This window comes from Myotis nattereri (assembly GCF_964212035.1).
Source record: "Myotis nattereri genome assembly, chromosome: 10".
Classification (NCBI taxonomy): Eukaryota; Metazoa; Chordata; class Mammalia; order Chiroptera; family Vespertilionidae; genus Myotis; species Myotis nattereri.
The window spans coordinates 7,032,962-7,054,070 of record NC_138085.1 but is presented as its reverse complement, the minus strand read 5'-3'; the positions used below and the strand labels follow the sequence as shown (position 1 = coordinate 7,054,070).

Below are 21,109 nucleotides of genomic sequence, written 5' to 3'. Positions count from 1 at the left end.
GGTTGGAGAATCGAGCTGAGGGAAGGGAATGGGCATGGGCAGAGCTTATTCCAGGCCTATGAATATGTGTCTAGGAGGGTAGTCACCACGTGAGCCCATATACAACTTGGTGTTTATTTAGCAGTGTCTTCAGTGCAAGGATGATGATTAAATTGTGGGTGGTTGGTTGGGTGGGTGGGAGGTTGGTTGGTTTGGTCTCAGAAGAAATAAGAGGTAGAGACAATCGTCAGTCTTTACTTAGAGCCCAGCAGTGGCCTGACTGGGTCTTGGCTGGTAGGGCCTGTCCTTCTCAGGCTGAGTTTGGAAGTGTTCTGAGAGAGATGGCAGCACTTCTCCCACCTGTGAGCTGAGGCTGGTTTCCTTGCTGCCTAGCAGCTGGCTGTCCGAGGGGCTTAGTGGTAGGAATGATTCACACACAGCTCCCTTCCTCACTGGGGAGAATAGGTGACATGTGGCTCTCAGTCCTTGCACTAAACTAATGTCAGGTTGGGGCAGACCCTACATGGAAGTATTTCAGCTTCACAAACCATTTGAGTGAGTTATATAACAACTCTTATGTTTTTTTAATTTTTAAGGCAGAAAATACAGCCACATTTTAATTTGATGTTTACAAGAGTTGATTTTCACACCCCCAAAATTGGCTTCAGCTGAAGTTTTCCATACCTGGGAAGTTACTTGTTGAATTTTAATAAAAGTGACATATGGTGCTCAACACATCTGTATTTTCTGAGCCTTTTCACACCAATACAAAGAATATGCAATTGATGTTTTAAAAAGATAGTGCTAAATTTACTAATTTGGGTTATAGTACAGTTACTAAGAAATGTTTAATAGCATCTACCAAAATGTTATAGGATAAGGTTTATAGAGGTTGTATATTTTTAAAATGAGTAGTATTATAAAACTGTGTTTACATTTTTGTGAAGTTTTGTACCACAAAGTTTAAAACAAGGAAAAGTTTATTATTGCTGAGATATTTAGGAACATTGTAGAAATCTGAACCTACAATTATTTTTTGAAGCGTTTGTAGAAACCTTATTTAAGAGGTCTAATTTTACCCTCATCCTATAGATGCAGCCTGGAGACCCAGAAAGGGTAAGTGAAATCCCCACGACCACAAGCTATTAATAGCAGAGATCAAATGAGAACCCAGGGCAAGTGCTCATTCTATTTTTCCTGTCAGCCTCTGTAGACCCAGTTGAGGTTAGAACCATAGAGCTGTGACTTAGGAGATCTGAATCCTTTAAAAATCTTTTCTGTATACATATGTTTCTCTTAGGAGTCTTGATAGTATTATTTAATTACTAGAGTCCCAGTGCATGAATTGGTGCACATTGAAAGGAAATTAATTAGAAGAAATATTGTAAGATCACTATTTGCCCTTTCTCAATAATAGAAGTGTATACCAAATTCACGATCAACAATGACAGATGGAAACACTTGCAACTGGCGCCAGAGAGATAGATAGATAGATAGATGTAGATATAGATATAGATATAGATATCGATATAGATATATAGTTATAGATATAGATATATAGATATTTGCTTACTTAGACCTGCTTTCTGATTAGGTAAACTTTTTCCAGCTTGGTGAAGTGCCCCAGTTTCTTTTTCAGGATATTGACAGCAAAACAGCATAAATACCAAAATGAAAGCAGATTATTATTGTGGATCATGCAGAGATAACAAAGGGAGAAATATTTAACTATAACCCCGTTTGACTATATTCCGTGCAGTGAGAAAACCTGAAGTCATGTTCAGGCTCTACCATTTCTTGCTTCTTTTCAGTTGGGTCAATTTTTAAAACATTCTAAATCTCCATTTTCTGGCTAATGAAATGAAAACAGGATTCTACCGAGTCTCCTCTCTACCTATTCCGGGACTTCAGTGAGGATCAAATGAGATGAGGCACATGAAAACACTTCAAAGACATTTGGTGAAAGTGTAAAATGTTTGCACCTGGCTATAAAGCAAGTGGGTGAAGAAACTCCAAGGAGGCTAGTCGCTAGGGAGAGGAAGCCTGGCATTACTATGTGACATCATTACCTGGTGCCCACAGCCACCATTTCTGTGCTGGGCTGGCCTGTGGGCTTTGTGCCATGGGTTCGTGGCGGGGCCTGTGTCCCACTTGGGAAAAGCGGAGTGTTGCTTGTGGACTCTGGGTGCGCAGTGCCCTTCCTCTGTAAAGGGCCAGTTCAGGTCACAGCAGCTCCAGTATTGAACGCCTGCCCCTGGTGGTCAGTGCTCTTCATAGCGAGTGGTCAGGTGGTGGAATCCTTAGCACATTAGCCTTTTATATATATGGATTTGCAATAAGAACGGCAAAAACCGTTTTTAAAAAAGTTACTGTGGCTCATGTCTGAAGTTTATCAAATCTGAAACTTTACTGTAGATATCAGCCTTCCAATGAGGAATTCTTCAAATACAGCCTGAGCTGTGGACCCTGAGGCATCCTGCCTAAGAGCCTCTCTTCAGGGTTGCTGACCCGCCCCATCCCCTACTGCGCCTCTAACCCCTGCCCATTATTTTTCCAAGCAGACCCAGCATCTCCAAAGCCCAGTGTTCTCATTCAGGAGCTGTTGGAGTGCAAGAATGCATTTTAAAGGATATTTCACAACCCAAAGCACTTTTTAAGCTTCTCAAAGATAAGTGGATGGTCACTGAACATGGATGCAAAATGCGTTTTACACCAAAAAAAGTTACTTAAATGTGTTTTAGAAGATTTTTTTCATTATCAAAATAATATAGGATCATTAGAATTTTAAAAAGAATAGTATAAAGTAAAGGAAATCACTTCTTTCCACTATCCAAGGTTAACCACTGTCAACATTTCAAAGTATTTCCTTTTGTCTTTCGTACATTTATATATCTAGATACCTTTTTGAGGTGATACAATTAATTCATTTATATTAATATATGTTGTATTGACTTCAGAGAGGAAAGGAGAGGGAGAGAGAGAGGTAGTAGTAATATGAATGATGAGAACGAATCATTCATCACCTGCATCCTACATGCCCCCTACTAAGGATGGAGCCCCACGTACTCTGACAGGGACTCCATGTATGACCTCCTGGTTCATAGATCAAGGCTCAACCAGTGAGCACGCCTCCAGGGCAAGATGATACTATTTGTTATGTGTGTATCCTGATTTGTTTTCTCTTAGTTATGGTGTTTTCATTCCACTGCATCTATAACCACTTTTTTCCCGTTTATGAAGGCACTGTTTATTTTTCCCAGCTTTATTGAGAAATAATCAATATACACCACTGTATAAGTTTAAGGCAGACAAAAGGATGGTTTGATTTGCCTACATTGTGAAATGACCACCACAGTGGGTTCAGCTAACATGTACTGAAGATGTGACAAACCAAAATTGAAATCTCTAATGTAATTTGGGTTATTTTTTCTTCAAAGTCAAATCTACAATTGTTACTATTGCAAAAAAGAGCTTGTACTTGGAACTAAAGTGCAGGGTGTGGTGGGTCTGCAGGCTGGGGCTCTACTGCCCTGGCCCCTTGCACTTGAGCCCTGTGCCTATTCACATGCAGATCCTTTCTCCTTCCAGACTTCACATGAGGCTGGTGATGGATGTGCTGCCCCTGCTGGACGGGTTCCACAGTCTGTCTTCCCACCACGGAGTGTCAGAGGTGAGAGCCCCCTGTGTAAGGCTGTGGAGCATATGAAGTTCAGAGTCACTTTTGTCTCAGCAGCTCTGGGGGTGACCTCAGCATCAGCATGCGCAGAGCCTATGCTGGCCTCCAGGGTGTGCTCTGTGCGGGTCCAGCTCACCCACAGCTCCTCTCTCCCTGGATTTCAGCCACCTTACTGGTCCTTCTGCTAGAAGCTCTGGTTCTCTCAGAACCTTACACTCCTCTCCACCCATGAGCTGTGTGGCAGCTTCATATAACAGGATGGTTTTCAGGGAAAACTGGCAAGAGAAAAAGAAGAAAAATAATCAGGAGTCGCCACAATACTTTGGAGTCCAGGGCCTGGCCAGGAGACAAGGGGGAAGGGTCCAGGGCAGCCGCCACTCTGGCTCCAACAGGCCCCTGGTCCAGTCCTCTCTGAGTCATTCCCGACCTGTGCACAGAGCGGTGCTAGGACTCACTGCCTTCAAGACAAATCAGCTCACCATCGTGCTGGTCTCTGGTCAGGTTCTCAATTCTCTCCCCACTCAGCCCACTGCTGCTCTCTCTGGAGTCCGCAGATACTATTCTCTCTGAGACCATGGTTGACATCATTGGATGGACAGCTGGCCATTGGTCTGCTCCGTCTCGATGGCTCCAGAATGATGTGTTTCCTTCTTTTGAGAAGAAGAAAAACGAGCAAGAATATGGGTCTGGACAGCAAGTAGCCTTTCTGTAGAAATGCATGGACAGTGAGTTTTTTACTCTTAGTACTTTGAAGTGCTATGTGGATTGGCACGAGGTACTTTTATTTTATTATTCTTTCTGGATGTTCTCCCTGAATGTGACTGAGTTGGCTGGCTGCACAGGTAAAGGAACAAGAGGGTGAGTGTGCTGCCCTGTGTGCCAAGTAGCAAGGAGTTTGTGCTGTTCTGCATTTCTGAGCCTCTCTCACCATGTGAATCAGCTCTGGCCAGAGGCAAGGATAGCCATGAGTGGCTGCCCCCAGGCCATCCTGACACCACTCGTCTGTCCGACCTCTACACCAGTGAGCTGTGCTCATTGCCAGCTAAGTCCACAAGCCAGGGGAGCCCTGGAGCCCTGAGTCACTGCGTGCAGAGCATGAGCATTGGTGGCTCCCTGGCCCACATCATGGACCAAAAAGAGCAAGATTTTATGGGGTACAGACACTGAAAAGGCCTTCATGACAGCCCTGCATTATTACCCTAATGATACAGGTTTGGATGGACAATTACAAACTCCCTACTTGACCACAGAGTAAAATATCAAACCTTTAATGCGTGACACTCCGTCTCTCATCTACGTTTCACCCCTTAAAATAGGGATGTGTTGATTTCCTCCACCAGCATTACTTCTTCCATCTCGCATTCAAGTTGACAGGAAAATTGGAGCCATCTATGGAAGGAGAGAGCATATGAAGACAGGGTATTATTTTTAGATCATTTTGAGCACCACTCTGTCGAGTACAAAGAGAAAAATTATTTATCTTTCCTGACTCTTAACAGGGCATAGGGATATTTTCCACAGTTGAGATCTGTAGGTGATTAAAAGGCACCTGCTTCCAAGGACAATGCTGCCTTCCTTCATCCTTGTCCTTGGGTTGCGTCACTCCTGGGCCCTGTGCCCAGGTCCCAACCAAGACACCGAAAAGTGAATCTGCTCTGTCGACGAGACCCTGGCCCAGCGTTCCTGGAATGGCACAAAAGGCCCATCCTTGTCACTTGGTGGATGTGGTTTAATGAAGCAGAGGGTCACTGTGGGAGATTTGCACTACCTGCGTTGTGTTTTGTGAGATGGTTAAAAGGTTTGAAGCTCCTTTAAGAAACCAGGTGGCACAGTGAAGGAGCTGTTCCCCCCAGTGATCGCATTAGAGGTGGCTGAGACACAGCAGCTGTATTAAAAGCTGTGGAAGCTTCATGATGGGATGAGAACTTAACTGTGTAGGTCACTGGTCTGGATGGTGGCCCTCAATCCCACTGACCACCAGTTCCTGTGGGCAATTCCTTATCCTCAGCCCTGACCCCAACTGGACCTGCTGGACCAGATTCCCTGGGGCAAGACCACCAAATCTGGTTGTCGCCCCTTTTAGTTTTGAACCTTTTAAAAATATAATTGTAGATTCCATTATTTATAAGAGATAACGCAGAGGTGGCCCATGGAATCTGACCTGGTTTCCCTCAATAATATCTTATAAAAATCTCACAACCAGGATATTGACAGTGACCCAACCGCCCATGTAGGGCCGATAGAAAACAGCTCTAACTGATTCTCCCACACCCAGGACAAAGCCTTCTATTTTTATTTTTTGGTATATTATTATCACAGTAATATATACACAATGAAATTTACCATTTTAACCATTTTTCAGAGCACAGTCCAGTGGTGGTAAGTGGTCCTTAACACAACTTAACAAACATATTGTTGTGCTGCCCTTACCACCATCGGCTCCATCACTGTTCTCATCTTCTACAACTGAAGCTCTGTCCCCACTAAACAGCAACTCTGCATCCACTCCCCCATTACTGGTACCCTCCATCTTACCTCTATGACTCTGATGGCTCTAGGGACCTCATGTGAGTGGGATCACACACTATTTGTCCTTTTGTGACTGGCTTATTTCATTGAGCATCATGTCTTCAGGGTCCATCCAGGTTGTAGCATGTGCCACAATGGCCTATTTTTCTAAATTGAATATATTGGGGTGAGATTGGTAATGAAATCATGTAGCTTTCAGGTATACAGTTCTGTAATACATCACCTGTATGTTGAAGTATGTATCTCACCTCCCTCCCCTCTTACCCCAGGTCAGGTCTCCTTCCATCACAATTTATCCTTTCTAAGCCCTCTTCTACACACACCCCTCTCTCCGTGATAATCACCAAACTGCTGTCTGTGTTTCTAAGTCTTTTCTTTGCTTAATCCCTTCACCTTTTCCCCCTAGTCCCTCAACCTCGTCCCCTCTGACAGTATTCAGTCAGTTTTCTGCACCTATGAGTCTGTTTCTATTTTGATTGTAGTTTGTTTTGTTCATTAGATTCCACATTTAAGTGAAACCATAAGGAACCTGTATTTCTCTGACTGGCTTACTTCACTTCACTTAGCATAATACTCACCGGCTCTGTCCATGCTGTTGTAAAAGGTAAGACTTCCTTCATTTCCTTTTTGCGTGTGTGGGTGAGTCGTATTCTGTTGTGTTAATGTACCACAGCCTTTTCTCCACTTATCTGCTGCTGGGCACTTGGGCTGCTGTGAAATCTTCGCTATTGTAAGTAATGCTGCAGTGAACATAGCATTGCATATATCCTTTCCGATCAGTGTTTCAGGTTTCTGCAGATATATTCTCAGAAGTGGAAATGTTAGGTCATAAAGCAGTTCTATTTTTAATTTTTGAGGTAAGTTCATACTACTTTCCACAGTGGTTGCACCAATCTGCATTCCCCCCAAGAGTACACGAGAGTTCTCTTTTCTCCACATATTCACCAGCAGTTGATGTTTATTGATTTATTGATGATAGCCATTCTGACAGATGTGAGGTGATACCTCACTGTGATTTTAATTTCCATTTCTGTAATGATTAGTGATGCTCAGCATCTTTTCATTTGTGTAATAATCATCTGCAGATCCTCGCTGGAGAAGTGTCTGTTTAGGTTCTTTGCTCATTTTTAAATTGGATTGTTTAATTTTGTTATGATGCTGTGTTTTTTAAGTTCTTCATAAATTTTGGATATTAAACCCTTATCAGATGTATCATTGGCAAATATGTTCTCCCCTTCAGTGGGTTGTCTTTTCATTTTGTTGGTGGTTTCCTTTGCTGTGCAACAACTTTTTAGATGGATGTAGTCCCATTTGTTTTTTCTTTTGCTTCTGTTGCCCAAATAGATATATCAGAATAAAAAATATTTCTATGAAAATTTATTGCCTTTACTTTCTTCTAGAATTTTTACGGTTTCAAATCTCACTTTCAAGTCTTTAATCCAGTCTGCGTTTACTCTTCAATATGGTGTAAGAAGGTAGTCTGCATTCATTTATTTTTCTACTTATGTGTCCAATTTTCCCAATAGCATTTATTGAGTGGACTATCTTTACCACATGTATATTCTTGTGTCCTTTGTCTAATATTAATTGACCATAAATGTATGGGTTTATTTCTGGACTTTTTGTTCTGTTCCACAGGTCTTTATGTCTGTTTTATGCCAGTACCATACTATATTTATTACTATGGCCTCGTAGTATAGTTTGTTATCAGGTAGCATGATTCCTCCCACTTTGTTCTTCTTTCTCAAGATTACTCTGGCTATTGGTTTGGTTTTATTTTGTTTGTTTTATTTGTGTGTGTGTGTGTGTGTGTGTGTGTGTGTGTTGGGTTTCTTGGTGGTGTTTTTTTTTTTTTTTTTTGTACTTCCATATAAATTTTTTGTGATATTTGCTGTAGCTCTCTGAATTACGTCATTGGACATTTGAACGTTGTTAATTCTTCCTGTCTTTGAACACCATATGTACTTTTATTAATTTGTATCTTCTTCAACTTCTTCCTGTCTTTCTTCCTTTCTTTCACTTTCTTCCTGTCTTTCACTTTCTTTCCTTCTTTTCTTCTTTCTTCCTTTCTTTCACTTTCTTTCCTTCTTTTCTTCTTTCTTTCTTTCTTTCTTTCTTTCTTCCTTCCTTCCTTCCTTCCTTCCTTCCTTCCTTCCTTCCTTCCTTCCTTCCTTTCTTTCTTTCTTTCTTTCTTTCTTTCTTTCTTTCTTTCTTTCTTTCCCTTCCTTCCTTCCTTCCTTCCTTCCTTCCTTCCTTCCTTCCTTCCTTCCTTCCTTCCTTCCTTCTTCTTCATGATCTTTATTATGTTCAGGTGAATTCCCTCTATTCACCTCAACAGGTGGCATGGGTGAAGCTGCAACCCAGGTACATGCCTTTGACTGGGAATCGAACGCATGATCCTTTATTGTAGTCAAATAAATATAAGATTTAGAGTTTTAACCACATTTAAGTATACATCAAGTATATTGACATGCAATTCTCACCACCATGTATCCCCAAATTTGTATTTATTTATTCATTTTTGCTTTTCATGGCTTTTATCTCTGTTAATAAATTTATTGGGGCAGGGTGGTTTTAGGTGTGTACAATTCAGTAATAGATCACTTGTAGGTCAGTTTTTTCTAATTGACTTCTAGTTTTATACAGTCATGATCAGAAAAGATTCTTGATATGATTTCAATCTTCTTAAATTTACTGAGACTGTTTTTGTGCCCTAACATGTGGCCTATCTAGATAATGTTGCACGTCCACTTAAAAAGAATGTATATTCTACTGCTTCAGGGTGAAATGCTCTGAAGATACCAATTAAATCCATTTGATCTATTGTGTTATTTCTGTCCACACTTTTTTTTTTTTAAAAGACTAGGTGTGAGGCCGCCCTGTGCAAGGGTGAGGCAGTGCCCAAGTCTTCCCCCCCCCCCCGTCTTCTCCCTCCCCCCCCAGCCCCCGCCCATCTCCCTCCCCCCCCAGCCTCTGCCCATCTCCCTCTGCCCCCACCCACAGGGGCCCCAGCCCAGGAGGAGGTCAGGGCTCAAGTCTCCCCCCCGCCTTCTCCCTCCCCCCCCAGCCCCCGCCCATCTCCCTCCCCCCCCCAGCCCCCGCCCATCTCCCTCCACCCCCACCCGCAGGGGCTCCAGCCCAGGGGAGCCAGGTGAGCATGTCACACACTAGGGCGAAGGGAACGCTTCACTGATTTCAGTGTCACCCTTGCGCAGGGGCCACCCTAATCTCCTCTGTATCATTCCAGCTTTACTATATGTGCTGCTGCTGCTGCTGCTGCTGCTGCTGCAGAGTCCAGCACCAGGCCACTCTTTGCTTCTTGATTTTCTGTGCGGAAGATCCAGCCATTGATGCCAGTGGGATGTTCAAATCCCCTACCACGTCTGTATTATTGTTGAACTCTCCATTTATGTACATCAGGATTTGATTTACACATTTACTTGCTCTTATGTTGAAGAAATACATGTTTGCAAGGGTTATATCCTCTTGTTGGATTGCTCTCTCTTTATCATTCTGTGGTGTCCATTCTTATCGCTCAATACAGCCTTTGTTTTAAAGTCTATTTTGTCAGCTATAGGTTTACCTCCCCGGCTTATTTTTCATTTGTATTTGCATGAAATACCTTTTGCCATCCCCTTGCTTTTTGTCTGTATATCTTTCATTCTGAGGTAGGTCTCTTGTTGACTGCATATATATGGTTCTTGATTTCTTATCGATTCAGCTACCATGTCTTTTAATTGCAGCAGTCAAGCCACTTACATTTAAAGTGATTGTTTGTAGATATGTTTTATTCTTTTAACTCTGTTTCCCTTTTATTCCTTCTTGATAGTTCTTATACTAATGGTTTGGTGGTAACACACTTCTTTTGCTGTTTCTTGTCTGGGAAGCTCTTTATTTCTCCATCAATTTTAAATGACAGCCTTGCTGGGTAAAGTAGTCTTGGTTGAAGGTCCTAGCTTGTCATTATTTTGAATATTTTGTGCCAATCCCTACTGGCCTGGTATGTTTTTGTAGAGAAATAAGTTGACAGTCTTATGGGAGCTCCCTTGTAGGTAACTGACCGTCTTTCTTTTGTTGCTTTTAAGATGTCCTGTCTTTAATCTTTGTCATTTTCATGATGATGTGTCCTGGTGTCAAGCCTTTTTGGGTTCATCTTGTTTGGGACTCTGTGCTTCCTGGACTTGTGTGTCTCTTCCTTCACCAGGTTAGGGAAGTGTTCGGTCATTATTTCTTTTAATATGGTGTAGTCCCTTAACCTTTCTTTTGTCCTTGTACTCCTATAATGTGGATGTTGTTAATGTTTCATGTTGTCCCAAAAGTCCCCTAAACAGTCCTCATTTTTAAAAGTTCTTTTTTTCTTTTTGCTGCTTTTGTCTTCTGTGACCCTGTCTTCCAAATCACTCATTTGATTCTCTCCTTAATCAAATTATTTATTTTCTCTAGTGTATTCTTCATTTCAAAGATTTTACTCTTTATTTCTGACTGGATCTTTTATATGGCTTAAATGTTCTTTTTCATGCCTACTATCAGTTTTCAAGTTCCCACTGATTTCATCCATTCTTCACCTAACTTCAATTAACTATCTGGAATATTGCTTGCCTCACTTTGTTTAGCATTTTTTCTGGATGTGTCCCCTGTTCTTAAATTTGGGGCATGTTTCTTTGCATTTTGGCTGCCTCTGTGTGTTTGTTTCTTTGTGTTAGAATCCAGGTCTTGGTAGTGTGGCTTCGTGTAGTAGGAGTCCTGTGGAACCCAGTGGCAATTTCTTCTTGATCATCTGAGTTGAGTGCTCCAGGGATGTCCCGTGTGTGTTATGTGAACCTTCCTGTGGCAGTTGATTCTTGATGGCTGTTGGCCCATTCATGTACTGATTCGATGCTCAGGCTAGTTGGCTGTGACCACAGTGTACCCTGCCTACAGTGTAGTGTATGAGCTGCTGACAGGTGTTGACCACGTGGAGCACAATTCATCTCAGCGGGGTCTGGTGCCTGCCTAGATCTCTCTTTGGATATGCCGCTTCTGAGGCTAATTGTATCCTTCTCTGATGTGCTCTGAAGCTGGCTATCGGCTTGTTGGTCCTGGGGCTTCCTGGGAGGGACTCTGGTGCTGAACAATGTCAGAAGCTTGATGTGACTCTCCCAGGGCAATCTATTTGCATCTACAAAGCAATTCACAATTTGTGACAGCCTCTGCTGAGGCCCAGTGAGCACAGGAAGGTCCAAGCAGGGCACCAAAGCTGGCTTTGACTAGCACTGAGCCTGGGGACAGGTCAGCAAAAGTCCCAGAGCACACCATGTTCTGCCTCCCTGTCTGCCTCCATCTGCCGGGTGCCTGTTTCTCTCAGTTAATGAAAGAGTCTCTGGAAGCACTCAAGTTGCATGAGGTAGGTTCTCAGGGAGTCCCCAGGTAGAGGTGAGTGGTGTTCACCAGATGGATACAGGTTCAAGCTCAGTGTCAGTGTTGGGTCTGAGGCCACTCAGCAAATGTCCCAGGGTATACCACGTCCAGCTGCCACCCGCTGGGTCCTCACACATCTTTGAGCAGTGTACAGAAGACACAGACCTGGCATTGTTTGTAGGAGGAGAATGAAAAATCAAAAGAGGCTGCTTCCCAGGATTGAAGATGTCTGGAATCTGTAGTCTGAGATCAGCCGTGTGAGCTTAAGGGCTTTGCAGAGGGTCTGTGGATTCTCAAAGGCCAGAGAGCTGCTTCCTGTTGTAGATGACTCATGGATCCCCTGGGATGCCACAGGGGAGCGAGAGCATGGTGGGATCATGCAGGTGCACTCCAGCCATCACGTAGTGAAAAGTAGAGTCCCCTCATGGGTGGCTGATTTCAGCAGATTCATCCCTCCATTTCTGTCCTAAGAGAACTAGAGCTCTCTCCAGACTTCCGACCACATGCATGCTCACTGGCTTCCCGGGCAGCACTGTCCCTGCCTTCTTTCCTCAAGGCTGGGCGAGCCAGGCTGGCTGGAGTGTAGGGAAGGGAGGATAGAGGTCCATTTGGAGGGTTGAAATGCTGTGAGAACTTTTAAGGTTTAAATTGATTTTCTCTGTGTCTGCTCCCACACTACAACTAAGCAGCCAAAGTGATGCTTAGCTCACTCTCAAGGAAGCACAATTCTGCCCTGCACCAGTGCCACACATCACCAGAGCAGTGAAGGGAGCTACTGGAGGAAGAAGACAGGGCATTCCTCTCCCAGCAGTGTAACACCCTCACAGGCATGATTCTGTCTGGAGAGCTGACCCCTGCTGGAGCGCTTAAGGCTTTTAGGCACAGAGTGTAATGATCTGATTTATATTTTTTAAAGATCACTCTGATTTGCATTTGCATTTTTATTAAAAATTACTTCTTTAATTTTTTTTTCAATTAGGGATGACATTCAATATTAGTTTCAAGTGTACAAAATAGTGGTTAGACATTTATATAACATATAAAAGCATCTCCTGATAAGTCTAGCATGGGATATCTTTGAAAAGGGTATTAATCCTATTCACGAGGGCTCCACCCTCATAACCTAATCAACCTCAAAAGACCCACCTTTTATTTATTTTTAATCAACCTTATTTGGGTGACATTCATTAATAAAATTGCATAGGTCAGGTGTGCAATTCTCTAATGCAGCATTTGTATATCGCATTGTGTGCTCACTGGCTTCAGGTCAAGTCTCCTTCCATCACCATTTATCCCCCCTATGCCCTCTTCTCCCTCCCCTACCTGTCACCCACCAACCTTAGCCCCTACTCCCCACACGCCACCCCCACCCGCCACCCCACACCCCACACCCCCAGCCCCGACCTGCCTCACCACATCCCCAACGCACAGCCCCCATCTGCCACCCCCAACTCCCCTCCCGCCAGCTCTCATCCCCCAACACTACCCCTCACCCCCACCTCCCACTCTTACCCCCAACCCTACTCCCCACCGGCCCCCCCATCACGCACCCCACACCCCACACCTCCCATCCTCCACCCCCAACTTCCCAGCCCCCACCCCCCACCCCCCTTCCCCTGCTTGTGATTTGACATTTGAAATGATATTTGAGATGTGTCTTGAGAGCACAGGTAGGATTTAGACAGATGAAGAAGGTGAGAATATGCTTCAGGTACAGGGAGTGGACATTCGGCCTGGAGGCAGGAGAGATGAACACTGGACAGACCAGAGCATATGCCCCTCAGATGCCTGTGAGTGAGGGGTCAGGGCAGGGAAACAGAAGACCCTGCATGGAGGGAAAGGGTAGAGGGATAAGCGGACCAACCACAGAGTGGTCAGAGCAGGAGAGACAGCAGCCCCTCCATGGGAAGGCAGGGCAGCAGGGTCAGGGGACCAGGGGAGGGGCCGATGGACAGGTATGAGAGGGAATGCTGCCAAGGGGCAGGGCTGGGGGCAAGGGCTCCACCATGGGGAACAAGGAACTCTCCATAGAGGGGTCTGTTTCCCCTGTTACCTATCTCTACTCCCATGTCCCCCGTTCCCTGGCCCCTCCATGGATGGTGCCCTAACCCCCCTATCTTGCTCGGACTATGTGGGGTCCTTTGTCCTCCCTGCCCTGCTACCTCCCTGGAGGATGCCCTCTCCCCCCTGCCCTGCCATCTATTTCAGGACCTGTGCTAAAATCCTTGCTGTCTCAAAGTAGGCCTCCCTATCCCCCCAGCCTCTCCTCTCCATGGAGGCTTCCCTATTCCCTCTCATGCATGCCCTGTCCCTCCATGTAGGATTCTGTCCTCTCCCTGCCCTTCTCCCTCAAACTGGGGCTCCCTTTCTCCACTGCTTGCCCCCTCAAAGTGAGGTTCTCTGTCCCCCTGCCGTGCCCCCTCCATGAAGGAAACCTTCCTCCCTGACCCTCCCCCTCAAAGTGGGGTTCTCTACACCCCTGCCATGCCCCATCCATGGAGGGTACCTTCTCCTCCCTGCCCCTCCCCCTAAAGTTGGGATCCCTGTCCCCCTGCCCTGCTCCCTCAATGGATAGTTCTGTCTCCTCTGTGCCCTGCTCTCTCAAAGTGAGGTCCCCTTTCCTCCTGCCCTACCCTCTGCATGGGGATTACCTGTCCAACTGCGCTGCCCCCTCCCCATAGAGGTTTCCTGGTCTCCCCTCTCCTCCCTGCTCTGCCCCCTATAATTGGGGTTCCCTTCCTTCCTGTCCTCCCCACTGCATGGAGGGTTTCCTGTACCCACTATTCCATCCCTGCAAGTGCAGTTCCTTGTCCCCCAGCTCTAACTCCTTTCTGAAGGTTTCCCTGGCCCCCTGCCCTGCCCCCTCCATGAAGGTTTCCCTGTCTCCTGCCCTCCACCCTCTATGGAGAGTCCCCTCTCCTACCTGCCCTGTCCCCTCCATGGAGTGTGCCCTCGCCCCCCTGCCCTGTCCCATCCATGGAGGGTTTCCTGTTCCTCTGCTCTGCCCCCTCCAAGGAGGGTCCCCTCTCCTCCCTGTGTGGCCCATCCCTGTTGGGTTACCTGGCAAGCCCCCCCCCCCCTCGAGTCCTGCCCCCTCCATGGATGGTTCCCTGCCCCACCTGTTCTGTACCCTCCATGGAGGTTTCCCTGTCACCACTGCCCTGCCCCCTCCCTGGAGGGTCCCCTCTCCTCCGTGCCCAGTCTACTCCAAGGAGTATGCCCTCTCCCCCGAGCCCTGTCCCATCCACGGAGGGTTCCCTTATCCTCTGCTCTGCCCTCTCCATGGAGGGTCCCTTCTCCTCCCTGCCTTGTCCTCTCCAAGGAGAGTCCCCTCTCCTCTCTGCCCAGTCCACTCCATGAAAGTCCCCACTTTCCCTGCCCTCCCTCCTCCATGGAGAGTCCCCTCTCCTCTCTGACCTGCCAATCCTTGGAGGGTCGCATGTTGCCAGTCCCCACTGCCCTGCCCCATCAATGGAGAGTTCCCTGCTCCCCAAACCCCCTGCATTTCCCCCTCCATATAGAGCACCCATTACCACTATCCTTCCCTTCCTTGGAGGGTCCCTTCTCCTTCCTGCCCTGTTACCTCCACGGAGGGGTCCCCCCTCCTCCCTGTTTGGCCCATGACTGTAGGTTTCCCTTTCCCCGTCTCTGCCCTCTCCTCCCTGCCCTGTACCCTCCATGGAGGGATCCTTCTCCTCCCTGACCCATGCCCTCCGTGGAGGGTCCCTACTCCTCCCTACCTGTTCCCTCCGTGGAGGGTTCCCAAAACCCTACTGTCCCCCTGCATGGAGAGTACCTTCTCCTCCGTGACCCGTCCCCTCCATGGAGGTTCCCATCTCCTCCCTGTCTTGTCCCCTCCATGGAGAGTCCTCTCTCCTCCCTGTCTGTCCCCTTCATGGAGAGTTCCCATCACCCTACAGTCCCCCCTGCATGGAGGGTCCCAATTTCTCCCTGCCCTTCTCCATCATGGAGGGTCCCCTCTCCTCCCTGCCCTTCCCCTCCATGGAGGTATCCTACTCCTCCCTGACCCATCCCCTCTATTGAGGGTCCCCACCCCTCCTTGCCTGTTCCCTCCATGGAGGGACCCCTCTACTGCCTACGTGTCCCTGAAAGGAGGGTCCCCTCTTCTCCTGGCCCATCACCTCCATGGAGTTTCCCCTCGCACCCATGCCTGTCCCCTCCATGGAAGTTTCCCTGCCCCCACTGCCCTGCACCCTCCATGGAAGGTCCCATCTTCTCCCTACCCTTGCCGCCTCCATGGAGGGTCCCATCTCCTCCCTGCTCTCTCCCCTCCATGGAGGGTCCGCTCTCCTCCCTACCTGTCCCCTCCATGGAAGGTTCCCCACTGCCCTGCACCCTCCATGGAGGGTCCCATTTCATCCCTGCCCTTTACCCTCCATGGAGGATCCCCACTCCTCCCTGCCTGACACCTCCATGGAGGTTCCCCCTCCTCCCTGCCTGTCCCCTCAATGGAGGGTTCCCATTCCCCATGGCCCTGCACCCTCCATGGAGGGTCACCTTTCGTCCCTGCCCCGTACCCTCCATGGAGGATTCCCTTTGCTCCTGGCCCTGTCCCCTCCATGGAGGGTCCCCTCTCCTCCCTGCCTGTCCCTCCATGGAGGGTTCCTAGTCCCCACTGCTCTGCATCCTCCATGGAAGGTCGCTTCTTCTCCCTACCCTGTCCCCTCCATGGAGGGTCCCCTCTCCTCCCTACCCTCACCCTTCCATGGAGGGTCTTATCTCCTCCCTGCCTGACACCTCCATGGAGGTTCCCCCTCCTCCCTGCCTGTCCCCTCAATGGAGGGTTCCCATTCCCCATGGCCCTGCACCCTCCATGGAGGGTCACCTTTCGTCCCTGCCCCGTACCCTCCATGGAGGATTCCCTTTGCTCCTGGCCCTGTCCCCTCCATTGAGGGTCCCCTCTCCTCCCTGCCTGTCCCTCCATGGAGGGTTCCTAGTCCCCACTGCTCTGCATCCTCCATGGAAGGTCGCTTCTTCTCCCTACCCTGTCCCCTCCATGGAGGGTCCCCTCTCCTCCCTACCCTCACCCTTCCATGGAGGGTCTTATCTCCTCCCTGCCTGATCCCTCCATGGAGGGTCCCCTCTCCTCCCTTCCTTTCCCCTCAATGGAGGGTTCTCTCTCCCCCGTTTTTTTCCCCTCCATGGAGGGTCCCCTCTCCTCCCTGCCCTCTCCCCTCCATTGAGGGTCTCCTCTCCTCCCTGCCTGTCCCCTCCATGGAGGGTCCCCTTTCCTCCATGCCCTCTCCCCTCCATGGAGGGTCCCTTCTCCTCCCTTCCTTTCCCCTCCATGGAGGATCCTCTCTCCACCCTGCCCTGCCCCCTCCATGGAGGTTTCACTGCCTCCCCTACCCTGCCCCCTCCATGGAAGGACCCCTTCCCCCTGCCCTGCCCCATCCATGCAGGGTCTTCTGTTTCCCTGCCTGGTCCCATCACTCACAGGCTCTGCGAGGCATGTGCTCTGGTCCCCAGTGTTCATCTGTCCTGCCTCCAGGCCGTGTCCACTGTCTGCACCTGAAGCACATCTCACCGTCTTCATCTGCCCAAATCCTCCCGGGCTCTCAGGACACATGTCAAATATCATTTCAAATGTCAAATCACCGAGTGATCTTTAAAAAATATAAATCAGATCCCCCTATTCTCGTGCCTAAAAGTCTTCCTGCTGTGACAGCAATTTCAACCCACACTAGGGCCCTCTATGTCCCCCCGCCCCCCGCCCCACGCTCTCTGCTGTTCCCATCCAGCCTGGCTGTCCTTGCCCTGGGGCACTGCCTCTCCTTTTGGGGTGGCTTCCCCAGGTCTCCATGGGGACAGCTCTGTCTCAACAGCCATGTCTCAGTTTAAACATGTTGGGGAGCCCTTTCCTGAGCCTGCTAGGGAGTCACTCTGCTCTGAAGCCCCCATGTAGCCCTATGGTATATCACCTGGCAGTAAGTCACAATACTAACAGAGGTCAGAATGCTAAGACAGGTCATAGAGGTAACCTAGCCACCATGCCAGGTCAGCCATGTGGGCCAACCTCTCAAGTTTTCTGGTGGTGGTGTTGTTAAAAATCAGTGAATAAACATTTATTGACCCCAACATACCAAAGGCCCTCTACAGAAACCACAGGAGGTGTGGCTCTCCTGGGTCCTGGCCCTCAGTAACCAGGTGTTCTTCAAAGTGAAAACTGGGTGGGAGGGTGTGTCAGAGAAGCCAGGGAGGGACTCCACTTGAGTTGCTGGCTTTGAGGCTGGAGGAAGGGATCAAAGGCCAAGATTTTTGGGAGCCCCAGGAATCTGGGAGTGGCTTTGGCAGGGACACAGAAGGGAACTGTGCCATAAGGAATGGATTCTGTCACCTCCCCATGTGCAGGCCCCCGAGGCCTCCTGGGAGGAGGGCAACCCAATGAACCACCTCAGGTTTCTGACCCACAGCACCTGGGACCCCACACTTTGTCCTGTGAACCACTGCGTTTAAGGTCATAGGTCAGGGCACCAATAGAAATCTTTTGCGTCCCTGTGGCTCCCTAGTCATATAAGCTAAGTCTATTTTCTTCATGGCTCTTCCTATCTTCTGAAATAAAGTGTGGCCTTGGTTCTTGTTCACCTGTCTGTCTCTCAGGCCCTCTCAGCACCTGAAAGGTGACCTGTGAAGGCCCCGCCCCCAAGACCCAGGTAGACAGCACACACTTGCTGAATGATTTCCTGAGCAAAGAGCTCTTTTAGATTTCATAAATTTTTTATTTGTAATAAACCTGATTCATTAACATGTACATACATATGATATCTTCATCCTCTTTAGGACATCCCACATAGATTCATGAATTTTTAAAATATCTTAATTTTTTGGTCAAAACCCGCGTCTCAATTTCTTGTTCAGAAATGCAGTAGCTGCTTTGTGACCTGCCTCGGGGAGGAGAGGGTTCTGACTGCAGACCAGGTTCACGCCAGGATGTTGCTCCTGTTCCTGGTCCTTCACAGGCCAGTCCTTTGGCCTCTGGTGGCCAGTTGACCCATGATGCGCCCTTACACCTCATCTCCTATTCACCAGTCTGGTGTTGCTTCCTGTGTTGGTCACAAGGTGCAATATACAGATCCTGTAACATAGAACCCACACCTGAAACCTATATGTTTTTGTTGACCAATGTCACCCCAATGGATTTAATATATAAAAATATTAAAAAAAAAACAACAACACACACTTTAGTTATTTTGCAGATTGAAACTGGTTCAGGGAGATGAAGTGACTGGTCTGAGGTTCCCCAATATTCCCACTGCCCATGATTCTGAATGCCCAGCACTTTCTTGTCTTTCTCCCATTAGACTTCAAAGGTCCTGCCTTTTAAAAATCCAAAGGAGCTGCAAAAACAGTAGGAAGCTTCAAACCTCCTTTGGAAAGCACACTTTAAGTCAGCAGAGTGGAACATCTTCTCTATGAGTGTTTCTTTGCTTCTTTGTTCATTCATTTGCCAAATGTATGTTTTACAGACATTTCTAGAACTGACCTTTTCAGTACTGGATCTCCCTCTCAGAAGGTGCCTAGGCCTGTGCTAGGACCAAAGAGTTCCCAGTGCTGAATGGGAATTCAGCAATGACTTTTGAAGGTTTCTTTTTAAGAAATATATACAAATTCTGAATTACTTTTATCACTAGATACTAGGAAGGGTTCTCCCCTCACAAGAGCCTTTATGCTATTTTCACAAGACCCCTGCTCAGTATCTGGTGAAAGAAGCTCAGCTTACTTTACAGAAACACAACAGCTGAAACCACAGCACGATTTTTATAATAAGGAATTTCCTGCCAAAACCGGTTTGGCTCAGTGGATAGAGCGTTGGCCTGCGGACTGAAAGGTCGCAGGTTCCATTCCGGTGAAGGGCATGTACCTGGGTTGCAGGCACATCCCCAGTAGGAGATGTGCTGGAGGCAGCTGATCGGTGTTTCTCTCTCATCGATGTTTCTAACTCTCTATCTCTCTCCCTTCCTCTCTGTAAAAAAATCAATAAAATATATTTTAAAAAAAAAGAGAAAGAAATTTCCTTTGCACATTGTAGCGAGGAAGAAAAACCTTTAAGAAGAAATGTCAGATAGAGTTACAGTTTTGTATGAATAAAGATAAGTACGGATCAAAGTTGCAAATATATTCAGTATGTTTAATGTGCAGAAAAAATATAGCTTATTTATTTATTTCTAAACGGATTTTCTCTTGAGTCCCCCACCAGGGGATAGAGGGGATAAGAGCAAAAGAAAATATTTAGCTCAATTAAATATCTGAGTTCAGCCTCATGAAGGGAATCCTGTCTTTAAATGAACCCAGTGCCTTTCCCATTGGTGTTATATGGGATGGGAGGCGGAGCTATTTTGTTTTTCTGGCAACAGGGGCAGAGTATTTGTATCTCCTATTGTAGCTCAGGGAGTAGCTAGTCTGGGTCCATGTGTGGGGTCCTACTCCAAGTTTCCCTCTGGAGTTCTACTCACCCAGAGAGTGAGGACATGCAGCATCCCTGTTGGGGGCTCCCAGTCTGCCCAGATAATCCCAGGGGAGCAGTCCTCAGCCCTCCAATTCTAACCCCAGTGTCTGTGTGTCCCCCTCTCCCCTCTGAGAGTCCTGGCTGCAGAGGAGGGGACAGGAGGCATCTGCAGTTCCCTGTACTCAATCTCTTCATTTGTTCCCACAGTTACCAGAGCTCAGAAGGCATTGCTACTCCTTCCTATCCATACAGACCTTACCTGATGGAAAATTTGAGAACACTGGAAAACAGGGCACATGAAGACTTTTCAAGAGTATGTAAGTGTTTACAAAGTATTTGAGAAAATTAATTTCTAAATTCTGTTCCTTCTAGGTGCTCTTTTCAAATTTGATCTGCCTGAGGAGTCATCTGTGATTATTTTTTTTTCCATCTCACCTTTCACAGTTTCTCCTCTCATTTTAGTAAAGAAAACCATGCCTTCCCCACCTCCTCCCAGAAATCTTACCATTGCCCCTGGGGGTGACACTCTCCAGCCCTCTGAACTATGAGTGCATGCCAGCTAATGGCACTGCACGAAGCAAACTCTATCTGAGAAGGAATTCTTAGGGTGATCTGAAGGCCACAGGAAAAACAAAAGCAGAGACTTCAGAGGTAGTTGGAGCCTCGGTCTCCTCCACCTACACAAATGTTAAACACAGCCTGACACCTGGCCAGACAGTGTAAAATCTCACAGTGCTCAAAATGGTTGATAAAAGGGAAAAATGGATAATTTTCTGTTAAATAAACATCTGCATAATAAGAACTAAAAAAAACCTAGTTGTCTTCCATAATTCAGGCACTTTACATGTATTGTTCTAATCCCACAATGGTCCCCATGTGCCTCCCATTTTAGAAAGCAGAGAACTGAAGTCAGAGAACTGACGACAGGAGGCCAGAATTGGTGGGGCTCCAAATCCAGCCAAGTCGGCTCCCCCAGAGCAAGCTGCCTCCTGTGTCCAGGGTTTCTTGTCCTCCTGATGGAAAGTCTGACCTTCCGTTCCTAAGACACATGCTGGTGTCTT

The 21,109-nt window shown here is 47.2% G+C and overlaps 1 long non-coding RNA gene across 1 annotated transcript; it reads left to right on the top strand.

Annotated features, from left to right (window-relative positions):
- Positions 1 to 6,683: 6,683 nt before the first annotated feature.
- Positions 6,684 to 20,851, top strand: LOC308526229. The gene is made up of 3 exons (XR_013996522.1): positions 6,684 to 6,788; positions 7,585 to 7,659; positions 20,256 to 20,851. It is a non-coding gene; the product is annotated as an uncharacterized lncRNA (long non-coding RNA).
- The last annotated feature ends 258 nt before the right edge of the window (positions 20,852 to 21,109 follow it).